Raw genomic sequence first — 8,509 nt, 5'->3', positions numbered from 1 at the left:
CCACACACTATATCTCTCTAGGTTTGTATCTCTCTCACACAACCCCACGTAGGTGGTGTACATATACAAGAAGAGAATAGGTGCACCGTGCACGTACTCACGCTTCATGCCCAGCCACACCCGCGCGAGTGCACGGTGGAGCTCATTTCTCCGCAGAAGCTGAATTTGTTTTTGAAACATCAAGTGGCCAGAGACTCGAAAACTTATTTGCCCATTAGTGACTTGTCAGCGCGGTGGATTTTAGTTTGTATGATAATTCTGCATCCACCTAAAGTAACGAAAGTTCTTACGTAAACTTCCTAGTAATTCCCTCTTCGTAGGTGCAACATTACTCCTAACATTTGTAATATCAGTTTGAAACTTGTAATATTGCCGTGTCCTATTCCTCACTCTGTGCATTTAAAAACCGAACCAAAAAACCATACCGAAAATAAACCGAACCAAACCAATTTTTTGGTTTTTATGGTTTCTGGTTTCGGTATTGTATGAACTTTTCATACTGATTTGAACTTGGTTTTTATGGTATATACCGGAAAACCGAACGGTTAACCGAATAAACCGAAGTAAAAAATAAATTTATATTTCTTGAGATGAACAACCATACAAGTTGTCATTTTTCTTGTACATGAGTCAAATGCACTACTAAGCACGTAATTTTTTCTTGTAACATAGTCATTTTTCTATTTTTAAAATGCTAAGCACGTCCATAACCATCAACAGATGAATCAATGCATGCATATATATTTATATATATAGTCATATACTATTTGTGTAGAATAGTATGTGTTTTGAGTCATAAATTTGCTAATTATTATTACATCATTTCCAAATTCACGTCAACTTTCGTTTTTATGGTATATACCGAAATAATTTGGAATATACCGAAGCCGAACCGTATTTTAATTTCATACCATATTTAACGAAGTATTAATACCATACAAACTGAAAAACCGTATAAATCGAACCATGTAAACCGAATAAACCGTACACAGAGGGTGACCTAATCCTGCGTTTTCAAAATCCTGCGAATCAAACAGGTCCTGAGTTGGTGATGATCTTGTGCCTCCCATCTTTCACCAATAGCCGTCGGATCTAGATCTGACGCATACAAACCAAGCTTCTACATTTTTGCAAAAAGATGCCCGCACTTGTTCCCTATTTACAAACAACTCCTTGTCTCTCACAATCAGCCTCATCTCCTCCCCACCACATCTAGGAGTAGAAGGCGGTGGAAAAATCTGGCGCGATGGCCGCTGCCGGAGCCGTCCACCCCCAATCTTGGTGTTCCGTGCAATGCACGAGCATCTACGCACGGAAAATTATGTTGAATAGGGCTAGTTGTAAGCAGGATAGCTCTACAGCCATGATGATAGTGACTGCAGACGGTGAGGCTAACTATGGTATGCCGAACACGGCGCCTATACTCAGGTGTCATCTCCGGCGCAGGGTCTTGTCACTTCACTGTGAGGAGCAGCATGTAATAATTTGACCAACGGATAGTACAATGCTAGTACTCCTACAACTACATTGGTAGTACTACTACTAGTACTAGTAGCACCACCGTCTGGATTTAGGAGTACTACCACGTCCATCTGGATTTTAGTATTTGACTAGCAATATCTAGTAATGCATGTCACCAAAAATGTACTACTCCCTCTGTAAATAAATACATGGTGTTTAATTCCTATCGGCGAGAGAACTTAATGTTTTTTTGCTACTCCTAACTAGAGTACTAATAGGATTACATGCAATGAACTAAACACTGCATGTCATGTTTGGTAGTCTCAAGTCATTGAAAGCATGCACGGCCCACATCTCTCATTGGTTGATATGTCACGAAATAAGAAACAAGGAGTGAGTTAATGCATTGTGCCTAAGTATTTTGGGATTATTTGGTTTTCGTAAGGTGACTTAGACAACATTTTTGTTTACATGCATTAACATTTAAGAGTTAAATCAAAGGTCAAAACTTCGTGCAAAATGCAAAAGGGACCAATAAACCAGTAAACATCAAACTTATCTCGTTTGGCCCCAACTAGAGGTCCAGTGAGATGACTATACTGCACCGGCACAGAGGGGGATGCAGCTTCATTGACTTACGGCAACCGCCTTTGGGTGAATGACACGTGGCCCCAGGGGGTGGCTGGCCCGCCTATCATACAGCCAAAGGCAGGTGCAGTAGAGGGCCGAGGAGTAGTACGAAATCCTACGCACCTACGCACGCTAACCAAGGGCTGAGTGATCACTCGAATCACAAGATCAGTTGACTAGAAGCTACGCTAGACCCATGGAGGCGATGAGCGCGAGCATCAGCCGGCTGTGCCAGATGGTCCATGATGCCGGCCTGTGGCCCAGCACCGAGGAACGGCTCCAGGTAGTATTTCTTGAGGCCGCCAGGGCGAGGGGCCGCTTGGACGACAGCTTCGTCTCCTTGTTCGACGAGGTCCTCGTTGGTTTCCTTGACAAGTTCACCGTCGTCAAGAAGCTTGCGGACGACTTTGACATAAGCCTCCAACCGACGCGCCCAGGCTCTGCGATGCCCGCCACCCTCAACGGCCACTATGGTAACAACCTCATCGACGCACTGGTGGCCCTGCGACTGCCCGCCGTCGCGCCGGAGAATGTCCACCTCGAGGTGGCGCTCGCCGCGCAGCGCCTGGCGCAGCAAGACAACATCGACATAATCACGCACGTCTACGCGCAAATCGTCCACAAGGACTACTACATGCAAGAGGAGGACGATAGGACGCTGGCCTTCTTGGAGCGCAGGGCAACCTTGGATGACACTATTCAGAAGCATGTTGAGCTCGCCGCCAACGCCGCTGCTCCTCACACGTCGGTTGGTGACCCGGCGCACTAGGGCGCGAGGATGTCCTTGAACGTTGATGGATCCATATGTATTTTTATCTTTCCGTCAAATCCATGTAGTAGTATATGATACTACAGTAATTATCTTGTCGGATGGCTGAGAAAACAGGAGGGAGAAGAGATGGCTGTAGCATGGATTCCAAGAAAATTGGTGTCGGATGGGACTCGTGTGGGTGGCGTGTGCCGTACTGCTAGACGTGAATGCTACTGAGTTATGGCCCATGCCACCCCACTATATCGAGGTATGTAGAACAAATTTCCTGCAGTCCATGCTCAACCCTCCTCTATCTCTCTTCTCAGCCAGCCAGCGGACGCGTGGAGCCCATCGTCTGTTTGCTCACATGCGGCCCCACATGTCAGTGAAAACGCAAGAGGACCCACTGAACCTGCATATCTTTCACCTCGACGTGCTGGTGATGAAAAACAAATCCAATAAAGATCTCCGGTGGCCGCTTTTGGAGTTACTCAAGAGTAGTAAGATTCTATTTACAGTTTAACCCAAGATGCACATCTCGTGGCTTCAACTACCACTCTATTTTCTTTCATGACACGACCTGGATGCTGGATGTCCCACGTGTTGGCAAAAGGAGGAAGAACCCGACCAAATCTTTGGTTCTGCTATCGGATGAGATTAGTGCACTTGTTGATACTCCTACTAGAACAGAGGCTAGACATGAGACTAGATGCGAGGAAGCAACGTCTACTTCTTTACACTCGAAGAAGAAAGAAGCACACAAGATCGAGCCTCCGCAGATCAACAATGAACGCATCGAGAAGGCACTAATCCAACTTACAGGAGTAGTAAAATGTATTCTTGTGGTTCTTGTTTTCTTTGGTCTTGCTTTTCTAGTCAAAATTATCATTGGAGTTCGTGCAAAATGGAGGTCCGTTTGGGGTCGTGCGTTGGAGTTGGCCTTACAAGTGGGACCGCAGTTAAGGAAACCGACTATCGGCAAACCCCCACCTCGCCCGCCGCGGGATGGCTGAAGTTAGGCTGGTCATAGTGGGAGTAACTTAGCAAGTAACATAGCGCATTTCAAGACAAGTTTGCTTATGTGGCATATAGTTAATGAGGAGAGAAATGTTTGGAGTAACATAATATGTTACTATAACATAACGCAAACCAAAGCAAAATGAGTCTATAATGTAATAAATGCAATCATCTATGATACTACTTGTATGCTACTTTGCACTATGAAGGTAGTAACAAAGACTAGTGTCATATGCATGACACTAGTCTAAGTTTCTCCCCACTATAACCAGCCTTGGAGAAACGACGAGGTTGAAGAGATTGCTCTAGCATGGACTCCAAGAAATAATATGGTGTCAGATGGATGTCGTGGTGGTGGCGTGTGCCGTACTCCTGGACGTGAATGCTTGTTCTGGCCCATGCCACCCTACTACTCCTACTACTTACTCCTACTAGTATATAGTATACTAGTATCGAGGATTCGAGGTACTGGTTACGTACAATGAACACATTAACATATGGCTACGGTAAAAACACCCGCCCGATGCGCGAAGCATGTGAAGCTAGTACAAATTTAGAGAAGCGACTCGAAAGCCATTCATAAATTTAGTAAGTTTATCACAGGCATATCATTTTATTACATACAACATGTCATCAACCCACATCGACAACGAGGATACATTATAAATACTAAAGTTTTCACCACACAACAAATGACAAGCCAAGAAATGAACTTCAACTCAACCATTCCGCGGCGTTGGAAAAGCTTGCTTTGAACCACAGCTGATTCTCTGGGACGGGCCATCTGTTGTCGATCTGGAGACCAACGCAAGACCGATCATCTAGGCTGAAGCGGCCTACTATATCAGTACGAGGGTAGGGAACCACCCAAATGTCCGAGGTATAGACACAGATGCTTCTCATAAATGTGTCAGCAGCAGTTGGATCGCCTTTCACCATCATCGAATAGTTTTGTCCAAGGAAGAGCGAGTTTTCTCCAAGACTATCAATTCTATGCCAGGGAGAAGGAGTTGGCGCTAGCACACTAGTATCCATCCCGAATACCATGCAACGGGTGTTGGAATAGGTCCGGAGAGTGCGACCATGGGAGACACCTGCTTCCTTACCAGTAACATCATCAATGGGTTGTATACACACAAGAAGAGGTGATCCATCGGAATTAGTTGCCAGGCGCCAGAGAGTATATCGGCGCTGCTCGTCCTCATGCTCGTGATCATCACCATCGTCATCTCCCCCTTGGTTATAATTTTTTTCAAGTATAGGTGGTGGGATGTTCACAGGAGCTTGGAAACACAAGAAGAAGGTTAATTAGTAAAGGGAAACTTGCTAACCTACATGCATGTGGATGAAACAATTATAATTATGGTGGAAGACAAACGTACCGAAACTACTAGGATGCCATGCAAAAACAGTGCCACGAGTGGTGGCAGCAAACACAAGGCCCTCGTATTGAATTGCATCACAGTACTCATCTGTGTACAGAAACTGATTTTTGAGCAATATCCATCGAGTCGAACCACGAAGGACGGCAACAAGCTTGTCGAAGATAGCAACAACTTGATAGTTGTTGTAATTCCAAGAGCGGTTGGGAACTCGACAAATTGCTATCTTCCGTAGAAGACAGTCACCATGATCGTATTTGAACGTGCGTACATTACCGGTGTGCTCAACCTCTGGGCATTGTGCTGAGATTTTTGGAAGTGGAACCCGGTGACGAGTGTAGACATTCACAAGTTCCCACTCGCAGTTGGACCCAATGTAAACAACCCAATCTCCATTTGCGCCCGCCCAAGCCTTGCCCTCGAGCAATGGCATATTAACATCATACGTATCATTATCAAGCGGCATTAACTGGCACAGGGCGAGGCCTCCGTCGTGCCGGCGCCAGTCATCAGGGTCACGGCAAAGAAGATAGGGGAGATCAAACCGCTCCTTGACTCTTGGGTTCTTTGTAATGATGTTATTAGTTGAGTCGAGAATGGGCTTGAACGAACCTGCCATGCTAGCCGAGGTGATGATGTCGCACTGATCAATGAGTTCCTCCACCACGTCATCTTTCAGATCGGGGCAAGAATAACGGGCTCGTTTCCGGCCTGTTCCCTCCATGTAGAAGACGATTGAACAATGGCAGAAGAAAGGGTGAAGGGCTGAAGGAAAATGGAGGAGGGAGAGGAAGAGCGTGCGACAGCAGTTCCAAATCGAGAGGGAAAGACGAAGAGTCGGTGAACGGTTGCAAGTTTTCCACGGTTCACGAAGAGGCGCCCCGGCCTACACGTCCGTTCGGAAATACTGGGCTGTGTGGGACACCCTGGCCTATCTAGACAGCCTTTTCTTTTATGTTTACCACAGACCAGACCAGTTGTTGTTTTTTCTTTCTGAAAATGGCAAGCCCAGTGTTTTTGTGATTTGTCAAGTAAGTCACTTTATCAGGCCTGCTGGGCTGCAAATCTTTCAAGACGAGGAGAGCTTCATTCGGCTGGCCGAGAAAATGGTCTATCAGTAATGAGAAATGGGCTGTACATTTTTAAAACACATCAAACCGGCAATTAATTTCAAATATCTTTTTTTTCATTTCGAGATTTTAAATTGCATTGATTTTTATGTGTGGACAATTTATTGGATTTTATATTGATATACATTTGTTTTTAAAATCAGTTTGAATGTGACTTGAAATTTCGGGATTAAAAACAGTTCAGACTGCACCGACATATGCAAAATTTCATATAATTTTTTAACCGTGGCCACAATATGGGCTGTAATGCTAACATAAAGAATATGGGCTCCAAAAAAACCCGTAAGAATTAGCAAATGGGCTGTAAATTATTTGAAATAATGGCAGATGGGCTGTATGCTGTTTTCCACAGATTTGAGGCTTTCCATAGATGGCCTGTATACTGTTGGATGTCCATCCAACGGCCGTCGTGCTTCTTCAATCTCTGCTCTTCCTGCTCCAGCCGCTCAAACAAGCGTCGGCGGGACTGCCTGCTCCCTCCTCCCCGTGGCCGGTTGTGCTGCCGCGCAGGCCTCACCGCCCCACCGTACTCGCATCGCTGGCCTAGCCATCCCTCTACTCACCCACACTTGCTGTTATTCTCCGGCGACGGTAGACGAACCAGTAAACCCTCGTACAGTCGTACTCCCCTCCGCGTGGGAAACAAAAACAACGGCCGAGTCTTCCCTGCCTCCGTGTCGTTCCCTTCCTAGGCCTCGCCGTCGTCCACCGCCCTAGTGCTCTCGGCGTGGCGTGGTCAGCGTGGTCAACGACCGACATGCATATGAAGTGGACTGTACGTGGAGAGGCTGACAGCTGGGTCCATGGCCGCATGCAAGGAAATGCCTCCTTATTACGCGCAAAATAATGATTTCCTCCACCTGACATCTGGGACCCACCGAAACGGCCTCTGTATTTCGCGAAAAAAACGTTACCGCCGCTGACAGCTCGGACCCACCAGCTATATCTTCGCACGCAAGGAAGTGCCTCCTTATTACGCACAAAAAAATGAATACTCCCCCTGCTAGCTGGGACCCAGTATAGTGGGCCTACTAAGTTGACGGGGATGAAGGGCTTTGTCAACTTAGTCAATACGCATGATTCTAGCTCGACTGACCGTACAATGTCCATCCAACAGCCGTAATGCTTCTTCAACCTCTGGTCTTCTTGCTCTAGCCGCCCGAAGCAGCGCCGGTCGTGCCGCCTGCTCCTGCCTCCCGTGGCCGGCTGTGCTGTCGTGGAGGCCTCAGCGCCCCCATACTACTCCCACCACTGGCTAGGCCATCCCTCCACTCCACTCACCCACACCCCCTGTTATTCTGCGGCGACGGCAGCGCAGCCGAACCAGTGAACCCTCGTACTCCTCTTCGCGTGAGGATCCACTGCCGCATCTTCCCCGGCTCCACGTCGTCCCCTTCCTAGGCCTCGCCGTCGTCCACCGCCGTGGTGCTGTCGGCGCGGCGTGGTCAATGTGGCCAATGACCGAATTCCATCAGAAGAATACTGTACGCGGAGAGGCTGACAGCTAGGTCCACGGCATCCGCAAGGAAGTGCCTCCTTATTATGCGGAAAATAATTATTCCGCCACCTCACAGCAGGGACCCACCGGACGCCCACCAGTATATCGCGAAAAAAACGTTTGCCCATGACTGCTGGGACCCACCCGACGGGCCACCGTATTTCACGAAAAAAATGTTCCCCCTGCTGTCCGCTCAGACCCACCGGAAGTGCCTCCTTATTACGCACAAAAAAATGAATACCCCCTGCTAGATGGGACCCACCTTAGTGGCAGGCTGACTTGTGGGCCTACTGAAGGAAATATGCCCTAGAGGCAATAATAAAGTTATTATTTATTTCCTTATAATCATGATAAATGTTTATTATTCATGCTAGAATTGTATTTTCCGGAAACATAATACATGTGTGAATACATAGACAAACAGAGTGTCACTAGTATGCCTCTACTTGACTAGCTCGTTAATCAAAGATGGTTATGTTTCCTAACCATGAACAATGAGTTGTTATTTGATTAACGAGGTCACATCATTAGTAGAATGATCTGATTGACATGACCCATTCCATTAGCTTAGCACCTGATCGTTTAGTATGTTGCTATTGCTTTCTTCATGACTTATACATGTTCCTATGACTATGAGATT

This window comes from Triticum aestivum, chromosome 2A, assembly GCF_018294505.1.
Source record: "Triticum aestivum cultivar Chinese Spring chromosome 2A, IWGSC CS RefSeq v2.1, whole genome shotgun sequence".
Lineage (NCBI taxonomy): Eukaryota > Viridiplantae > Streptophyta > Magnoliopsida > Poales > Poaceae > Triticum > Triticum aestivum.
This window is presented reverse-complemented; position numbering follows the sequence as displayed.